This window comes from Polypterus senegalus, chromosome 10 (assembly GCF_016835505.1).
Source record: "Polypterus senegalus isolate Bchr_013 chromosome 10, ASM1683550v1, whole genome shotgun sequence".
Taxonomy (NCBI): domain Eukaryota; kingdom Metazoa; phylum Chordata; class Cladistia; order Polypteriformes; family Polypteridae; genus Polypterus; species Polypterus senegalus.
Window position 1 is genome coordinate 167,660,522 of NC_053163.1, and position 20,699 is coordinate 167,681,220.

The 20,699-nt window shown below is 42.0% G+C and overlaps 1 protein-coding gene across 1 annotated transcript in view; it reads left to right on the plus strand.

The window, feature by feature from the left end:
• Positions 1-1,339: 1,339 nt before the first annotated feature.
• itcha (itchy E3 ubiquitin protein ligase a) overlaps positions 1,340-20,699 on the plus strand; it is an 80,839-nt gene continuing 61,479 nt past the window's right edge. Inside the window, exon 1 of the mRNA XM_039767351.1 lies at positions 1,340-1,836. The gene's annotated coding sequence lies outside the window, so the exon portion shown is untranslated. The remainder of the gene's footprint in view (positions 1,837-20,699) is intronic.

Below are 20,699 nucleotides of genomic sequence, written 5' to 3' on the forward strand. Positions count from 1 at the left end.
TTAGGTTCCTATACTCCTCCTCCTGCCCACTTCTGATGCAGCCCACCATATCAGTGTCGTCAGCGAACTTTAGCACGTGGCAGGACTTCGAGTTGTATTGGAAGTCTGATGTATGTTGGCTGAACAGGACCGGAGAAAGTCCAGTCCCCTGCGGCGCTCCTGTGCTGCTGACCACAATGTCAGACCTGCAGTTCCCGAGACGCACATACTGAGGTCTGTCTGCGAGATAGTCCACGATTCATGGCACCAGGTGTGAATCTACTCCCATCTCTGTCAGCTTGTCCCTAAGGAGCAGAGGTTGGATGGTGTTGAAGGCGCTAGAGAAGTCCAGAAACATAATTCTTACAGCACCACTGCCTCTGTCCAAGTGGGAGAGGGATCGGTGTAGCATATAGATGATGGCATCCTCTGCTCCCACCTTCTCCTGGTATGCGAACTGCAGAGGGTCGAGGGCGTGGCAGACCTGTGGCCTCAGGTGGTGAAGGAGCAGCCACTCCATGGTCTTCATCACATGTGACATCAGAGCGACAGGCCTGAAGTTATTCAGCTCACCAGGACGTGATACCTTTGGGACTGGGGTGATGTAAGATGTTTTCCAAAGCCTCAGGACTCTCCCCTGTTCCAGGCTCAGGTTGAAGATGCGCTGTAGAGGACTCCCCAGCTCCAGCGCACAGGCCTTAAGCAGTCGTGACTGATATACTCCATCTGAACCCGCTGCTTTGCTGGCATGAAGTCTCCTCAGCTCTCTGCTCACCTGGGCTGCTGTAATTGTTGGGTGTCTCTACTATGCGGGTATCAGCAGATGGATGGGTGGAGGATGCAGTACTCCGATTTGAGAGTGGGTTAGGGTGGTCAAACCTGTTAAAGAAGTTGTTCATCTGGTTTGCTCTCTCCACGTCTCTCTCGATGATGGCATCCCGCTTCGAGCTGCAGCCAGTGATGATCTTCATCCCATCCCACACTCCCTTCATGCTGTTATTCTGCAACTTCTGCTCCAGCTTTCTCCTGTGCTGCTCCTTCACCACCCTGATCTGGACTCGGAGTTCCTTCTGCACCCGCTTGAGCTCGCGCTGATCACCGCCTTCAGAAGCCCTTTTCTTCTGGTTATGAGGAGGAAAAAATGTCAGTAGCCTCCGCCTGTTAAACCATCCGTTCTTGTTTTGGGGGTCGTCTCATTGTTACCCCTCTGGTACACCTGTTATTAATTTCATTAACACCAAAGCAGCTGAAAGTGATTAACAAGCCCCTTTGCTACTTAACTGCCCAGATCAATAGCCCAGAAGTTTCATTGACTTGATGCTATACTCGGATTAAAAAGTGCTCCTTTCATTTTTTTGAGAAGTATATTAAAAAAGGCAACAATTTCCATGGGGTGTATTTACTTTTTCATATGATTGTACGATCACCAGGAAAAGCGAACGAGAAGACAAATTTCAACGATCCATATGCGATTCTTCAACGCACGTTTCCGGTTGTGTCATTTTTTTTTAGCGATTGCCCGTCAGTACTTTATCGTTCTTCTCTAAATTCTAAAAATATTCATTCAATGTGAAGATCATTGAAACGGGGAAGAGAATTTCACTTTTCACCTGCTAATTCAAATACTCGACCGAGCATCCCTGCGCGAACCCGACGCCTCCATGGGCTGGCGGGCACGCGTACGACGTGCGCGTGCCGGCCAGCCACCCTGCGCTCGTCACGTGACAAGGTTGCGAAGATGGTGGAAGTTTCTTGTTTGCTGTGAACAGAAGTGAAAACCAAAACAAACCGTGACATTTCGTCCGCCCGCACACCCGGGGGACACGCGGCCTCGTGCGGGACCTCCTTACGAGAAGGGTGAGTTCCTTTACGAGACACGCTGCTACCGGCATCGCGCTCCGAACGCTGTATATTTTGGTTCTGCCGCTGGGTGCCGAGTCGGACTAACCTCCGCTTCTCGCAACCGGACCAGGGCCCCCTGCCGCCCGGTTGGACCTTGTCAGCGCCGTGAGGGACGTTTAAAAGGCAGTCTGACAGGTTAAAATGGAAAATAAAATACAAGCGATTACTTCCTCAAGGAGGTGCCACCTTACGCAGGTGATTCAAGGCAAAGAGTGAGAGAACGTCATGGCAGTCGCTCGTTTTACTGTACAAGGTTCGTGTCACGCCTGAGCGAACGCGTGCTTTGCCAACAGTGGCGGCCGCGTCGGAGCCCCTGGGCTTTTAGCGTAAATGGTGCCTGCCGCCGAGCCCTGGACCCGTTACGTCACGAGCCCCAGCGGGGAGCCTTACCTGGGAGGCTTCGGTTAGGAGAAAAAAAAAGAAGCGAAGCGTAACTGCAGATTTGCGTCATTTGACGGAGTCTGAGTTCAGGTTTCCCAAAAGTGAAGGTTTCGCATGGAGTGGCGAAGACGCCTCCAGATGTTTTACTTCGTGCAGGGGATTGTAAAAGCGATCATGTCTGTTTATTTACACACAAGGACCAGCCTAAGTCAGACAAATGGTAAAGCTGAAAAGAAAAGGTTAATGACGCAAGCCATGTAGCCTTCATCAGTTGTCAAAAGGAAAGTAAAAAGCAGGAGACTCATAAAGGAGGAGGAAGGACGGAATAAAGCCTGGGCAGATAAAAGGAGAAAGGTGAGAGTGCCCGAGATGAAGCTGTCGTTAGAAAAGGTGAAGCAAGTGATCTATTTAAACAAAGTTCGTTTGGTCATTGAGACCTGACGAAATGTGTGATCTTAGCTACTGATTTTCTTTTGAAAAGAGTGTTTGAAGCCCTGATAAAGAACACAAACAGAAAGATCTGTGCGGCCATGGTCAGTGGATGTGTTCAACAGGAATCTTTGATATACTCCCCGAAATGGTCTGCTAGACTCCCTGTTTCACAGATGGCTGGACGTTTCCTACAAGAAGTGCAGTACATAAGATTTTTAGACTGGCAAGAGCCCCAGTGTCTAATAGTGAATTTACCCGATTGACCAGATACACGGGTATGGTTGATGACATATTGGCAAATGGGGACCCCCAGGTGGTAGCAGCGAAGGAGAGAACGAAAACAGAGTGCCATTATGAACAATACTGCAAATTCCTCTCTCTCTGACACTGACATTCAGTACTTTCAGCCAACAAATTATTCAGTAGTCGTGTGAGAAGAAATATAACGGGGGCTCCTTTATACCAACAGATGTACACCTGCATAGTGCCTCGCTGTGACTATGGCTACCTACTTAGAAGTTTTCTTTCTTTTTGATTATTTTTTTTCTTTTCAGGCATTTGGATTTGTGTTCAGACTGTAGTGTATGTGTATATATTTATTTTTCTATCAGTTTATACATTTATTTGAAGAGCTGCTTTGAAAAGCCAAATCACCTCCTGTGAACATCTATCTATTATATAGTGCATCCTATCTATCTATCTATCTATCTATCTATCTATCTATCTATCTATCTATCTATCTATCTATCATAAAGTGCCTTTCATCTATCTTTCTATCTCTAGTATAGTTTAGTTCATTATTGTCTTACTCTTATCCTGTTTTTATGTATGTGTTACTCCACAGTCCCAGGACACGTTATTTTGTTCCACTGTATTCTGTAATGTGGTGTATGAATGGTATGACAATGAAGCCACTTGACTTGAAATAGCCGTCATCACGCTGTTGGGAGCTGTACAGCCACAATATTGGTTATAAACCCTAGGAAATAAAGTTTTATATTTGAACACATTCTTGTTTTCGATAGCAGAGTGATGACGTGTTGCGGGTTGGTCGGACTTTCAAGTGATGAATTCGCTGTACTCGGTACATGTGACAAGACCACTCCAAGTCACTTCATATTCCAATACCCTCATTGCAGAAATATAGAACTGCGACATTGTGATGATGCTGGTAATTACGTTGTTGTTGGTTTTACTGTAGAAAATCAGTCTATGGAGTAAGGTGTGTAGTGGTATAAGTCGTTTATCTGCAGACAGTAAACCACAAGGCTGCAGTCTCAGTCCCCGCCATCGTTTCAGTGTTTGATTGTGAGTGAGTCAGTAATTCTGCCAGTGCTTTTATTTTAGAAACATGGAAGCAATTGTACATTACAATATCAATAAGCCTTCTATGGAAAGTCTTCTTTAAAATCATAAATTGTTGGTTCAATCCCCATTACTGACCCCTCCATTGTTTCAATTCACTGACCAGTATTAATTTTGTAGATTGATCAAAACATTTTTTTCCTGTAAATGTTCATTATGTCTTCATGGTGTTCAATATCTGACTGTCTGTCTACATTACACAGTGACTTCTGTTACAGTCATTGTTCCCTGGTGGGAAATGATGGTAGCTGCAGACAAGAAATTTACATAGGTTAGGTAGTCAATGGAAGAAGATCAAGGAAGGGTTAGGAAAGAAAGTTTCTTGTAGAAAGATCAGTATGCAAAATGGGGGACATTTTCTTTAATGAGCGGAGTGTGCGACACACAGTGACCACTGACTGCTGTGCAGGTTTAATTACTGAGGTTCCTCCTAGAGTGGAGGTTATTAGGCCTACACCTTGTTTGATTTAGGGCCCTGTCCACAATATGGAAATAGCTTTCCTCTATTAAGGAAGAAACTCCTCATTCTGAGTGCTTCATTACAGAAGTTACCCTCATCACTGCAGAGGCAGCAGAGTCTAAGGAACTGTGAAAGAGGTTGAAAGTTTTTAGTATGCCAGAGCTGGAATAAGCTGCAGAGAAGGTAAGTGTGTGAGACTAATCGACAGAGGTTTTAAGTTCTGGAAAGCTGATAGAAAGACTGACATCTAAAAATGGAAGAGTTGTGCTAGAAGCATTGAAGGTAAACCTGAGAGTTAGATGGAAACTAGTAAAATTATTAATGAATTCCTGTACCCGGCTTCTGGAGCAAGTAGCAGTGCACAGTCGTCATTGTATCTTTTGTACACGTCTGATACAAAGCCTAAGCCATATGGGAGCGGAAACCCGTGTGGTTTTTAAGGTGACCTGTTTCTACAATTATGACCGTGATATTCAGGTCTCTGAATGTAACTTTAGTTTGTATATCTGCCAGAGTTTGTTAGTGACAGTAACATTTTGGATCTAATCTCCTTGCTTACTGGTCGCAGTGATAGGTTCTTGTTGTTAGATGACTTTCAGATTCAGGTAAGGAATTTCCCCTTGGGATTAATAAAGTATCTATCTATCTATCTATCTATCTATCTATCTATCTATCTATCTATCTATCTATCTATCTATCTATCTATCTTCAGTGCAAAAAGCAATTGTTTCAATGCAGTGGATTCAGAAAGCTCTCAGACAACCTCACTTTCGGCACAATGTATTGTCTCGTAGATTTCAATTTAAATGGATACATTTGAAATTTGTGCCCATCGATCTACAAGTAATAACCCATAATGGCAAAGAGAAAGCATTTTTTTCTAAAAGGTTTGCAGATTTATTAAAAATCAAAAACTAAAATCTGTCATTCACAGACCTTACATTCAGTTTATTGAAGCCCCTTTGGCAGCAATTCCAGCTATGAGTCTTCTTGGGTAAGTCTCTGCAATCATGAAACCCCTGGAATTGCACAGCTTATCTCATTATTTCTGGTAGATCCTCTCAAACTCTGTTAGATTAGATGGGAAGTGTCTGTGAACTGCCATTTTCAGGTCCAGGTGTGCAGAGCTTGTAGAGACTAACCCAAGAAAACTCAAGGGTTTCCATTTCTTTTCATCATCTGCCTCTGTTATTCGTGCTCTGTAGTCTTTAGTTAATTGTGTCTTGTTTATTTTCTTGACTTGTATTTATTATATTCATGATATGTAGTTTTGTCTTGCAATTATTTTCCTAAAGAATTACTAACACTATGATAGGTTACTGTATAGATGACAAACTAGACTAATGCCTAAGAGCGAAACCCTTATTTATAGTTTAAATAAATTATTCATCTTTTTTTCTTAATCCCTTCTAGGCATTTGTGAGCTGTTGCCTTTACAATAGCCATTGAAGTCAGTAGATAAGTAATTAAAATCTTAAATATATGATTTTGGTCAGATTTCTAGATCGTTTCCTTTTTGTTTTCTGGAGCTGCATATTTGGACAACACACTAAACAGAGCTGCTTGCACATGGACGCAGTGTCCTCTGCCTAGTTGGTGTTCATATGGAGTTTGCACGTTCTCCCTGTGTCTTTGTGGTTTTTCTCCTATGTTCACAAGGAAGTGTTATTTAGGTTGAATGGCAATTCCAAAATTGATGGTAGTGAGTCCAGGTGTTTGTATGAATGAATCCTAAGATGGACTGGTGCTCTGTCCGGGACGAGAACACCCTCTGCCGTGTATCCCACCTTTATCTGCTCCACCTTCTTCCTATTGCTCTTCTGCACACGTGCCTCCTGTGTACTGCTAGTCAAAAGTCTGGACACACCTAGAAATGTTCATGTATTTGATAGAAATCAATACCATTTTTATCAAGATATCATTAAATTCATTTAAAAATACGGTGAAGACATTATTAGTGTTGCTAATGACTATTACTATTTAAAATGACTGATTGTTAGTCACATATGACTTCAATGCCCCATCTTCAGCAGCCATTTCTTCAGAGTCCAAATGCCCAACTCTCTTAAATCATCCTTATTTAGTCATTTTAAATGATAATTGGAGTTTGTAATTGTAATAGCAGCGCTAAAACCTGTTACTCTCTTCACTTAGCGGAGTGGTGGCTCTGAGGCTCAGGATCTGCGCTGCCAATCGGAAGGTAGCCGGTTCGAATCCCGTAAATGCCAGTAGGGACTCTGCTCTGTTGAGCCCTTGAGCGCTTTGAGTAGTGAGAAAAAGTGCTATATAAGTGCAAAGAAGTATTATTATTATTATTATTATTATTATTACTTGGTTTTCAGGTTGCTGACATTTGTAAAGCCTCAGTTCTGCAATCTGAAATGCCACAATGAAACCACTTTCTTAAGAAACATGTTGTAACGGCTGACCCCTTACCCAGACCGGCCACTACACTACCAAGACTTATTCCTTAGATTACCTGAGGTTTCTTGCTCTAATAACAAGCTGTACTCCTTACAAGTTGTCTTATTTCTTCCCCGACACGACTAAATAATCAGAAAACAGTAAACAGATATGTACAATCAAACACTGATATATTGGAAAATGAAAAGACAGACAAATATTCAACAATAAGTATATATGTGCGCACAAACCACCAGTTATCCCAAAAACACTAGTGACTTATATATATATATATATATATATATATATATATATTTTTATTCTTTACACTCTATGACCAAAGGAAAATGCAGTAAAATAGGCCTCAACGTTAACAATACAAGGGGTTCATTATGTTAGAAAAAGTAAAGTTTGAATTATGCATTCAAAACTGCCCAACATTGTTATTTGTGTAAAAACCTCCGTAAAGGTTGCGTCAACTTGTAAAGTGCTATTAAAAGTAGAAAACTGTTACTTCTTTAATCTTAACTAACCTGGGCTAAAAATAGTAAATTGACAAGAAAATTAATGTTAAGCTGGAGCAACTGCATTTTTTTTTTTTTTAGTGAATACATACCCATTCGGGCGGCACAGTGGCGCAGTGGGTAGCGCTTCTGCCTTGCAGTTAGGAGACCTGGATTCATTTCCCGGGTCCTCCCTGCGTGGAGTATGCATGTTCTCCCCGTGTCTGCGTGGGTTTCCTCCCACAGTCCAAAGACATGCAGGTTAGGTCCATTGGTGATCCTAAATTGTCCCTATTGTGTGCTTGGTGTGTGTGTGTGTGTGTGTCCTGCGGTGGGCTGGCGCCCTGCCCGGGGTTTGTTTCCTGCCTTATGCCCTATGTTGGCTGGGATTGGCTCCAGCAGACCCCCGTGACCCTGTAGTTAGAATATAGAGGGTTGGAAGATGGATTTAAATTATTCTGCTGCCTATCTTTGATAAATAGCAGTTATATTATATTATGGGCAGCATGGTGGCACTGTGGTAGCACTGCTGCCTTGCAGTTATGAGACCCGGGTTTGCTTCTCGGGTCCTCCCTGTGTGGAGTTTGCATGTTCTTCCCGTGTCTGCGTGGGTTTCCTCCCACAGTCCAAAGACATGCAGGGTAGGTGCATTGGCGATCCTAAATTGGTGTGTGTGTGTGTGCTTGGTGTGTGGGTGTATGTATGTGTGTGTGTGCATCCTGCGGTGGGCTGGCGCCCTTGCACCCTGTGCTTGCTTGGATTGGCTCCAGAAGACCCCATGTTACTCTGTAGCTAGGATATAGCGATTTGGATAATGGATGGATGGACATACCCATTCCAAATGTGGTGCTTGCATCGCATTCCAAAAAAGTTGGGACAAATGTAATATAAGACTTCTATGAGGAATCAGGTGTAATTAAGTCTCGGCAGTGGTTTTCTCAGGGCTTACCTGAGATTAAGACTCCTCTGAGATGACTGCATGACACCAAGGCTCCTGTAAACCTCTACAAGTCCTCACACTGGTGAAACTCTCAGGCTGCCTGTCCTGAAACACCATATCTTTTGTGTACACACATTTTTGTGTGTATTCTTTGCAACTCTTGCTATTGCATACATCCTTATGAGAATCAGTACAGAGTAAAGACAGTCAGGAGCCCAAGTATCCCTAATGATTAAACACTATGTTGTGATGTGTACATACTTGTGCTGAATAGGTTGACTCGTATGGACGTAACATATTATTATTATTATTAAATCATGTTATTCAAAAAATGCAGCTTTCTTTTGTCTTTAGTACAGATTGACTAGTCTTGCTAATCCATTAGAAAACATTACCAGGACAAATTGTTTGATCAGATGAACAACATTTTTTTCCAGTGCATGTAAGTGTTTGAATTTGCTTTCCAAAAGTATTTTCTGCAAATTAGAGAGGTGGTGTAGTTGGGATGGCACTGTAGCATAGCTCTTTCCTTTTTGTTTCTGTCAGTCTTTGATCTCAGTTGTCCATTTCCATCTTAGTGGATGTAGGTAAGCTGTAATAACGCTCTCAGAGTCGCTCTATAACAGCAAGTATCCCCACATTGCTTGCCCGTGTATATTAAATCATTTCACATTGCCGAATCAAACCTGGTTATGCTATTGGTTAAAATGTTTACATTAATTATTTTTAGTTCAAATATACAGCAAGATCAAACATCAGCAGTCCCATTCGTCAATCCAATATCTTTTCCTTCATTGGTGTCATGAAATTGCTGCTTTCCATATCTCTGTGTAGCTTTGCCATATAGGGGTTGCCATTTTTGGTGATTGTTAAATGTTACTAACAATACCGGGGGCTCTGATACCTGGTTTGCAAATATGGGGTCTGTGTCTTTAAAACAGGTTTGCATGGATGCGGAGGGTTTTGTGGGATTTGTAGTTTCAGGCACTGTGCATAGATTCAGGAATAAAATCTGTTTTCACTGTGAGCTGTGTGGGTGGCTCACACGTAGGAACACATTGGGAAGATTAGATTAAGCCTCCTTTTTCTTTTTTCAATCTAATCATCAGAATAGAGAAATCTGGTTTGTCAGCTGCTTTTAAGAGATCACACCGTAGCTTTATGAAAGCACATCACAAAGAACACAGCCATCAAATATAAATTTTATACAAACTAGTGGGCTTCGCTCGCCCACGTCTGTGTTTGGTTTACCGGATATACAATTTAAAGAGATTATTTTCATGGAAATTATTACATCTGCATTATTTTCACTTTTACTTTAAAAACTTTTGTAGAATCAATACTTGTCCTTTATTTCCGGCCCCAGGCCTAGTTACATCTCTGTCTCGCAGGACGTATAACGCTGCTCGCGCTGTGAAGGGTGGGCGGCTGAACGCAGGTTAAGGAGATGCTGTCGGATCATCTGCTGCCTTTCTGCTGCTGTTGAGCTGCCTGCTGTGCTTGTCGCATGTTGTTCTTTTAAAAGCTGGGAGCACATGATGCGTGTCTGCCAAAAGCAACCCAACAACCGCTAGGTTAGATGTCCATGGACTTGTTTTAATAATAATTCATTAAATTTATATAGCGCTTTTCTCAGTACTCAAAGCGCTATCCACACAGGGAGGAACCGGGAAGTGAACCCACAATCTTCCACAGTCTCCATACTGCAAAGCAGCAGCACTACTACTGTGCCACCTGTGAGGTTTTAAATGATGGCTCACTGCCTTGTCTCGCGTGACGTTGTAAAAACAATGCTTGTCCTTTATTTCCGGCCACGGGCGTGGTTAAATCTCTTTCTCGCAGGACGTATAACGCTTCTTGCTTTCTGAAGGGGTGCGTCGATCATTTTAAAGCCTGTACCGCTGCTGTCCTTTTTGCCACTTCGTGTCTCTGCTGCTCGTGTTGTGAAGGGAATGGGGGTTAGGGTGGCTGAACGCACACAAGGAGAAGCGGTCGGATCATCTGCTGCGAGCTGCGTGTTTTGCTTGTCATTGTTTTAAGAGCTGGGAGTAAGTTAAAGTGTCTCTTGCGGGACTTCAGATTGTCTTCTGAGAAGATCACGTCTCGTCTCCCTACTCTGCCTCCCCAAGATTTTTTTTCCTTAATAGAGAGACAAGTAAAATATAGCAGTGAACATAATACATATGGTGTATTGTCAGATTCTGTATATTATAGAAAAACATTAAGCCAACATTTAAACCTCACTAGCCAAGTTTCCATCCAGTTTTTTTGAGACGTTTTGTTATCGACAAACAGAATATACGTTAAAAAAAAATGTGCGAAATTTGCTGTCTCCAGCCTGTTTCCATCCAACTGCCTTTTTATCGATAAAATGGTGTGCGTGATGACGTCATCCCCCCGAAACGAAGTGTCGCATAAGTTTTGTTGTATCCCGAAAAAAAATCTGCCCTTGAGCCGTTTCCATACATAATTTTGTGTATGTCGCAAATTATCTACCTTTTGTTTTCCACGTTACACCCCCTCCACTAAACAAAGAGATTATTCAGACAGTTTTTTGAAATTTGCCAGCTTACTGTTATTTCAGTTTTACAAATAATTGGAATTGTACATAATATCCGAAGACGACAGCAGAATGAAGCAGTTGCTTGTCTGATAGCCCTAGAGCTCGAAGAAAGTACAGTAATCCCTCGCTATATCGCGCTTCGACTTTCGGCTTCACTCTATAGCGGATTTTAAATGTAAGCACATCTAAATATATATCACGGATTTTTCGCTGGTTCGCTGCTTTCTGCGGACAATGGGTCTTTTAATTTATGGTACATGCTTCCTCCGTTTGATTGCCCAGTTGATTTCATACAAGGGACGCTATTGGCGGATGGCTTAGAAGCTACCCAGTCGGAGCATGTATTACATATTAACTAAACCTCCTCAATGATATAAGATATGCTTCCTGCGGTGCTTGATTTTTGGTTCTCTCTATCTTTCTCACCCTCTCTGCCTGACGGAGGGGGTGTGAGCAGAGGGGCTGTTTGCACAGAGGACACTGACGCTCCTCTACAAAATGCCGCTTTATCGCGGTGCTTCTGTATACTTAAAAGCACGTATTGATTTTTTGATTGTTTGCTTTTCTTAGCGAGCGCTCTGTCTGACATTCTCTGCTCCTTTATGACGGTGCTCCTTTGAAGAGAAGATGTGTTTGCATTCTTTTAATTGTGAGAAAGAACTGTCATCTCTGTCTTGTCATGGAGCACAGTTTAAACGTTTGACTAAAGGGTGTTATTTCATGTCTAGAGGGCTCTAATAATGTTAACAGGGTGGGAGAGTTTATAAGGGCTTAAAATATATAAAAATAACCATACAAACATATGGTTTCTACTTCGCTGATTTTCACCTATCGCGGGGGGGTCTGGAACGCAACCCCCGCGATCGAGGAGGGATTACTGTACCCCAGTGCGACGAAACCCACGGGTATGGGAGAGATGACGAAATAAGACCTTCTGGGAGGAGGTGGTGGGGAGACACTTTACAGAAAATCTCTGGCTGCAACATTTTAGAATGACACGGCCGACGTTTGAGATGTTGTGTGGATTCATCAGTCCTGATTTTGCGCCCATCACAGGTTGCCACCGACCACCGGTTCCAACCCAAAAGCGGATTGCCATCGCCCTTTACAAGCTGGCAACCTGCGCCGAGTATAGAGTAGTTGGAGAAACTTTCGGGGTTAGTAAAACTACCGTCCATCGATGTGTATATGCTGTGTGCACCGCTATTGAAGAAAAATTAATGCGGCGTTATATCAGACTTCCGACTGTAGTGGAGGCCAATGAAATTGCATACCGCAATTCCTTGGTGCATCTTGTGCCACAGATTTACGGTGTGCTGGATGGCACACATGTGCCTATTCTTCTCCCGACGGAAGGCTACCGCGATTACATTAATCGCAAAGGATGGCCATCTATTGTTCTCCAGGCCCTTGTTGATAACAGGTGCATGATACGAGACATTTGCGTTGGCACTCCTGGAAGTGCCCATGATGCTGCTGTGTTTGCAGCATCGGATCTGTACAGGTGAGCCTACCTTTCAACATCCCTTCTCAGTGCGATAACAACTGAATTAGCACTGTAACCTGCTTCCCTTAAGGTTTTTAATTAAAACTGAAATTTGAATTAATACAAAATAACGTTTAATAAAAAAAAACTAAAGTTAATATTAATGAGAGAATTTCTCATATATGCTAAAACATCTGCCATTTAATAATAAGAAAAAAATGTTTAGTTAATGAAACACACAGTTTATTCAATATTTTGACTGGCACAGTAAATTACCTTTGTGGTTTTTATGTATTATTTAGATACTAGCCAATCCGTGGCGTAGCATACGCCGCATAATCAGGCCGCTTTTTAAATGATTTTTAAGCACAGAGGAAAAAGTAAACATTTGAAAGATCCGTAATTTAATAAACCACCAAGAAAAGTGACATTGCAACAATGCACGCTACGAACCAACATACGATTGTCCGTGACTGAAAGCCGGAGGAGCGCAGTCACGCCTTCTCTTTCCAAAGTGAAGGACGGGGTTGAACGGCCCTCGTTCAGTACGCACTGCCCGCTTATGTGCCCGCCCCCAACTCCCTACCTGAGTCGCTTTCGTCTGTGTACAGTCCACACGCACCTGTTAGTCATGCTGACTGTTAATTTTCCAAACACCGCCTCAGTCGGTTTCCACGTTGATTTTTCATTGTTCTTTTTTTTTATGTAATCCACCAAGTCACACGAACGGGGGTTGGTTTACAAAGGTTAGGGACGTAATCATTTCAAGCGTATGACCCGCACGTACTGGGAATTTCTCGTTCGTGGGGAACAATTGCAAGCCACGGTCTCCATCACGAATGGAGTTCAACGGCTTACCCACGCCTGGTAGACACACGTTGATCCATTCAGTGTAGCGCGCACGCAGTACCGGACATACAAGTGCATCACAGACCTGTTAATGCTCAATCTCACGTGGCTGAAAGCCACTTGTCCCTCTAAGAATTTGGACCCCGACCGCTATTGGGTCGTGTAACTATTCGGCAGGCTGGAGTCTCGTTCGTTTTCGGAAATAACCAGCCAAATCGCTCCCCACTTCACACCTGGTGGTGCCCTTCCGTCAATTCCTTTAAGTTTCAGCTTTGTAACCATACTCCCCCCTGAACCCAAAGACTTTGGTTACCCGGTTGGCTGTCCTGTTTTGGGGCCTGCATTGGTGAAGCAGGTGAGACGGGAATTGCTGTATGTAGCGTGTAAAACAGTTTGCTATGGTCACGCGGTCATGGGTCATAACCGAAAACTCGTTTTTTAAAGACTGCTTACTTCATTGTGTTCTAACCTCAGTTGTAAAGGAATGTTTTAAGGATCCCATAGGATAGCTCTCGCAAACCGTTTTACACGCTGCATATGGCGATTCACCTCCGCGAGAAACATGCCTCTATGAACAGTCAGCGTGGGTCGGAGCTGCATGTTGCCTCTACGACAGACGAATTATAAATGACGCCATTTTTTCTGTGTCGTCGCGTCTGAGTTGGTGGGCGTGGCCCTGCGAATTGTCATCGTATCCAATGGTCTTGGAGTTGGTGGGTGTGGCTCCTTCCTGCGTGTGCCATAGGTGTCTCACTTGTCGGCGGCTTAGTGAATCCACGCCCCTTCCGGCGTGCTTTCCATGGTCGTCTTGCCTTAGTGAATTATATATATATAGATCCTGAGAGACAGTCCCAGGCTACAGTTGATGTGGAGGGAGTTCAGGTACCCCTTTTAGTAGCAGGAGACCCAGCCTATCCGCTACTGCATTGGCTCATGACGAGAAATAACGAGTCTCTTCATCAGACCATGCGAACCGCTCCGCTATTCTCGTTTTGATTGCACATGATGAAAATGTATCATGTGACACATTTATTTGCGTTAAAGCCCTTTTTTTCCGACGAAAAGTGTTTCCAATGTAGTTTTTGCGACATCTGAAGTATCGATATGGAATTTATGCGCTAAAGTTAAACGGAAAAATATTATGTCGACATGTACAACATTTTATCGATAATTAGCATTTCCATCAGCTAAAATTTGAAGCGCTAAATATTTTTTCGCAAAAACTCCTTGGATGGAAACCTGGTTACTGATGATTGATCAGGTGTTTAGCCCATGTTTTAAGCCTGTGGATATCTATTAAAATTGAACCTGTTTAGAAGATTAAGTGTAGTTGGGATCAGGGCTGCGGAGTCGGAGTCAATTTTGGGTACCTGGAGTCGGCAAAAATGTACCGACTCCTAAGACATTTAAATTGTAATGGAAAAAAAAATACAGCAAGTTCAAATGTCCCATTTCACAAACACTAGTCCTAATTAAATACTTCTCTGGTGTGCGAATAAAGCCCAGTGCATAGTTGTGTTACTACTTGTGTGAAATTCAGATGAGCGATTATACAACCTGACATTCACATATTGTAATCTGGATTGTGGTATGTTACAAAAATTGTTTTCATTTTATTTCAGATCTAATGTGTTTAACAAGTTCTTGTGAGAGTAAACAAGTGTAATGGTGTAGGTGGAGGTGTGTGCGCTATGGCCTGATGTGTGTTCAGGGGTTCTTTTACTTAAACTGAGCAATACGGTAGAGAGTCAGCTTCCTAGCCAGTAGTTCTGTGGTTAAATGATGACGTGTATGCAGCCTTCCTTCAATCAACATGGAAGATATATTAGCATATTAAATACAGAGGAGTCGGAGTCAGAAGTAGTGGAAACTAAAAAGTCAGAGTCGAAGGATTTATCTACTGACTCCACAGCCCTGGTTGGGATGACGGAGAGAGTATTTGAACCATACATTTGTTTTACTCCTTGGGAAATTGAACCTGTGACCGGGTGGCAGCAGTTGGAATTAAGACTGTAGTGGGTGAGGCCTGTCTGAGAGAATACACCCTGCTTTCCATGATACTTGTTATTAAACAGCTTATAAGCAGAAAGTCAAACACTGTATTAAGATGGCAAAAGACCAAAAAGGTAAATGACAGAGAATAGCCCAGGCTGAGCCCTAATCTAAATCTAATTGAAACTTTGTTAAATAACTTCGAGGTAATGTTGCACATTCTCTTGACAATTTGAAATGAGCACAAGAAATGAGCTGCCATTATCAAATCTAGCAGTGTTACCTCCCCAGGATATAGATGGAAATACCGTTACTAAGTTAGACTTGGAGTAGAAAGCCCAAGCCTCCTCTTATCCAGTTTCTCATTTTTAATTGATTTTCTCTAAAGATTAACAAATTGACAAAGTTAAAAGAAAGGTAAAGTATTTTTAACAGGATACAAATACTGCCCAGAAAAGTGCCCATTAGAGAAATTTTCTGTTTACGAAAATGTTACTGGCATCAGACACAAAATAGTAGCCAGACCCTGTTAAGCGACAGATCAGGAGTCTCTCTATTATATACAGTATGCAAACTTGACAGCATAATGTATTTAATGCACGGTAAGAGGTGTGAGGGAACGCAGCTTGAGAGGCACATACTGGAGAAGTTACATGGCTGGGACAAGGACACGTGACAAAGATCCTGAAAGCAGAGGGCGGAGTTAAAACTAATTACGTGACATCACTCTGTGATATACTGGTGGACATTTGCTTAGGTTATTAGTTTTATAGCTAGCACAGAAACAGCAGACGTTATTAAAAAGTTGTTCATTTGAAATTGCTCAGCTGGAAAGAAGGTACTGGTAAATTGCGTGCCATATACAGTATAATATAATATAGAATGACGATAAAAAAGGTTTAGAAACAGAATAGGCTCAACTGGGTACCAGAATTGTTGGTTTATATGTTTGTTTTTAATTGAATTTGATAGCTAGACCCTTAATTCTAGTCTAAGTAACTTAGTCATCTGTCGGCTTTCAGTCCGGCTAATATAATACAGTTACTAGTTAATGAGGAGCCACGGTTATGTTTTGGCAGCACCAGACATATGATTAGAGCCAAATTAATGGATATTAGGAGAGTCTTTAAATTCAGGGCTATCTTGGATTTGCCAATATAATGAATCAGACATTGCATACAGTTGTAAACCTTCTAAAATTTGTTTTTTTTTCCCCCTCGATATGTTTGAAATGAGATGTATAGTAATAAAATGTACTTCTGCCTAGCCGTTTCTTCAGCTGGGTTTCAGTACCAGCCTGGTTGCACTCTGCGTGATGTTTGTATGCTGTGCCCATGTCTATGCTAATTCAACCTCTAGACCTTCTGGTTTTCCTCCCACATCCCAAAGATGTGCAAATTAGCTTCGTCTCTGATTAAATGATGTGTGGATTAAAAGCCAGAAGTCGACGTGACCATCATCATCAAGTCCTTCCAAGAGAACCCTAAATACAAAGAGGACGGTTTCATTTATGTTTAGGTAGAATGCCCAGAGGGGGTTGGGTGGTCTCATGGCCTCGGGACCCCCTGCAGATTCTATTTTTTTCTCTCCAGCCGTCTGGAGTTTGTTTTTGTTTTTTCTGTCCTCCCTGGCCATCGGACCACCTTACTCTTATTCTGTGTTAATTAGTGTTGTCTTATTCTGATTCTTACTTTGTCTATTATTTCTCTTTTCTTCATCATGTAAAGCACTTTGAGCTACATTATTTGTATGAAAATGTGCGACAGAAATAAATGTTGTGGAAGCGCTTATTATATCTATTCATTGGAAAGTTTGAAAAAAGCAAACGCGAGGTGAAGTGCAGCTTGTATTTTGGTTACAAAAAATACACAATGAAAGAACGATCTGTTTGTTAGTTTTGAAGCGTATTCATCATGATACTTCTGATACAGTTCTTTCTTGCTAAGGTAGCTATTTATTGGGGGGAGGAATTACAAAATGGAGTGGTGTGTCTAGCAGGGAGCAAAAAAATGGACCAAGCTCACCGTTGAGAATTGCACAGCGGAAAGGCGGTTCTGTTGACATTTATCGTTTACGTATGACTTAAATCCACAACAGTGATTAAAATAACAGCAACAACAACAAGCATTTTACCTCAGGTGATCATGATTAGAATAAGGTCACCGTCCCTTTTGGGTTTTGTGAAAAGAGATTGAAGAAGACAGGCATCCAGCTGTAAAAACTGATGTGCCAGTGCCATCCTGGGTCTACCCAGAAAATGGCTGCTAATCTGACAGAGAACAACAAAAAAACGAGCACAATGTAAATGTTACTTTTTACTTCACTTTGCAATGAATAATCACTCCGTACAACAATGTCAGGTACAGTAAACCCTCGTTTATCGCGGTTAATCCGTTCCAGACTCGACCGCGATAAATGAATTTCCACGAAGAAGGATTCTTTATTTAAAAATCAAACATTTTCGCAGTTAGAGCATAAAATAACCTGTTTACGACCTTCTAAATACGTTTTTTAACATCATTGGAGCCCTCTAGACATGAAATAACACCCTTTAGTCAAAAGTTTAAACTGTGCTCCATGGCAAGACAGAGATGACAGTTCTTTCTCACAATTAAAACAATGCAAACAGATCTTCCTCTTCAAAGGAGTGCGAGCGTCAGGAGCAGAGAATGTCATTTTTAATATATATAAATGATTTGGATAGGAATATAAGTAACAAGCTGGTTAAGTTTGCAGATGATACCAAGATAGGTGGATTAGCAGATAATTTGGAATCCGTTATATCATTACAGAAGGACTTGGATAGCATACAGGCTTGGGCAGATTTGTGGCAGATGAAATTTAATGTCAGTAAATGTAAAGTATTACACATAGGAAGTAAAAATATTAGGTTTGAATACACGATGGGCGGTCGGAAAATCGAGAGTACACCTTATGAGAAGGATTTAGGAGTCATAGTGGACTCCAAGCTATCAACTTCCAAACAGTGTTCAGAAGCCATTAAGAAGGCTAACAGAATGTTAGGTTATATAGCACGATCTGTGGAGTACAAGTCCAAGGAGGTTATGCTCAACCTTTATAATGCACTGGTGAGGCCTCATCTTGAGTACTGTGTGCAGTTTTGGTCTCCAGGCTACAAAAAGGACAAATCAGTGCTAGAAAAGGTCCAGAGAAGAGCGACTAGGCTGATTCCAGGTCTACAGGGGTTGAATTATGAGGAAAGATTAAAAGAGCTTAGCCTTTACAGTTTAAGCAAAAGAAGATTAAGAGGTGACATGATTGAAGTGTTTAAAATTATAAAGGGAATTAGTACAGTGGATCGAGACTTGTATTTTAAAATGAGTTCATCAAGAACACGGGGACACAGTTGGAAACTTGTTAAGGGTAAATTTCGCACAAACATTAGGAAGTTTTTCTTTACACAAAGAACGATAGACACTTGGAATAAGCGACCAAGTAGTGTGGTAGACAGTAAGACGTTAGGGACTTTCAAAACTCGACTTGATATTTTCTTGGAGGAAACAAGTGGATAGGACTGGCGAGCTTTGTTGGGCTGAATGGCCTGTTCTCGTCTAGATTGTTCTAGTGTTCTAATGTCAGAGAGAGAGAAGTAAACAATCAAAAATCAATACGTGCTGTTAGGCTTTTAAGTGGAAGCACTGCGATAAAGGAAGGGATCAATGTGAAGGTAGTCTTTTTTTAGAGGAGCGTCCGTATCTTCTAAGCAAATGGCCTCTGTGTAAACAGCCCCTCCGTCAGGAGCAGAGAATGTCAGAGAGAGAGAAAAGCAAACAATCAAAAATCAATAGTGCTGTTAGAGCTTTGAAGTGTGCGAAGCACCACAAGGGAAGCATATCTTATATCACTGAGGAGTTTTATTTAATACGTAACACGTGCTCTGATTGGGTAGCTTCTCAGCCATCCGCCAATAGCGTCCCTTGTATGAAATCAACTGGGCAAACAAACTGAGGAAGCATGTACCATGAATTAAAAGACGCATTGTCCGCAGAAAGCAGCGAACCAGTGAAAAATCTGTGATATATATTTAGATATGCTTACATTTAAAATCCGCGATGGAGTGAAGCCGCGAAAGTCGTCGTGCGATATAGCGAGGGATCACAGTACTGCTAGGATAACTCCATTGGAGTTCAGCAGGTTGAATGCTTGCTATTTCATTGTAAACCAAGGTGCTGTCAGTGTTTCCAGTCATTTATCTTCTCTAAATGTACTTACAGCATGTGGAGGTTTAGAGGGCAGGGGGCTGAGGTTACAGAACGCCACAGTTCAAAAGTCCCAGGGTTGAGCAGAAATGACTGTTGATGCTCCAGTTTGTTTGGGGTTCAGTGGTGGTAGGTTATGAAGTCCCGGGATGTACAGTAGCCGTAACTGTTTATAACCTTAAGATGATATTGTTGTGATCAAAGAAAGCACTCCATATTCAACTGGTAGCTTTGCCCTCCTGTGCTAGAAGTCTCCGGAAATCAAGAACTGTCTTGGTGTTTCTCCTTACGGGCCCCGAGAACTACTCTTTCTTTTTTGCACAAGCTGACACAACATAACAGTAAAAGCAAAGCTGTGTAATGTGTACCACCTGAAAAGGAAACCAACCTTACTAATTTTAAGTAGAAGTAAAATATATTTGAAAGAACAATAACTCAAGCAGGTGTCATATACAAGTACAAAGCTTTTGAATTATGTTGGCAACAGTGACCTATTGAATAAGCAGTGAGCCACCTTCCTCAACCCTAATAAAAGAAAATCTACCTGACTGATGAAGTTCTTTTTATTCATCCATTTTTTTGACCCACTTATCCCTAATCAGGTTTCCTGAGCGCTGCTTTGACCGATTCTGCAATTGACCCTGAACACCACCTTCATCTATTTTAGGGTAACAACCATAATGGGCCGATTGTCTATTTTCTTAACCTGTTGAGGGGGTTTGGCAAGACCTGTTCTGTCAGCCTTAGACAATAGATAGGTACAAGCCTGGACGGGACCCTATATGCATTCATACAGACTCCATTTATAAGTATTACATATGCTATGGGGAGAAGACCGGAATATTTGGCAGGGCCCGGAAGTGTTTTTAAGCCCAGTCTCCTGGAGCTGGCAAGCACCGGTGCTAACTCAGTTTTATATGTAATAATTAATTACATTTATATAGCAGTTTTCAAGCAACTCAAAGCGCTTGACATAGATAGATAAATAGTGTGATCAACAGGGGGTGCCACAGAGCCCCAAACCCCATGCATGAATGCACAGACAAGTCCTGGATTCAAAATGAAGGTTTTTTATTTTAAAGAAATACAGCCATTCTACTTCTTTCTTCTCCCCAATACTCCTCCCAGATGAGCGTTGCCTCTCTCATCTCCGACTCCTCTGGATAAGGCAGTACTGTTCTTTTTATTGGAGACCTGGGAGTACTTCTGGTGCCAGGGTGTTGC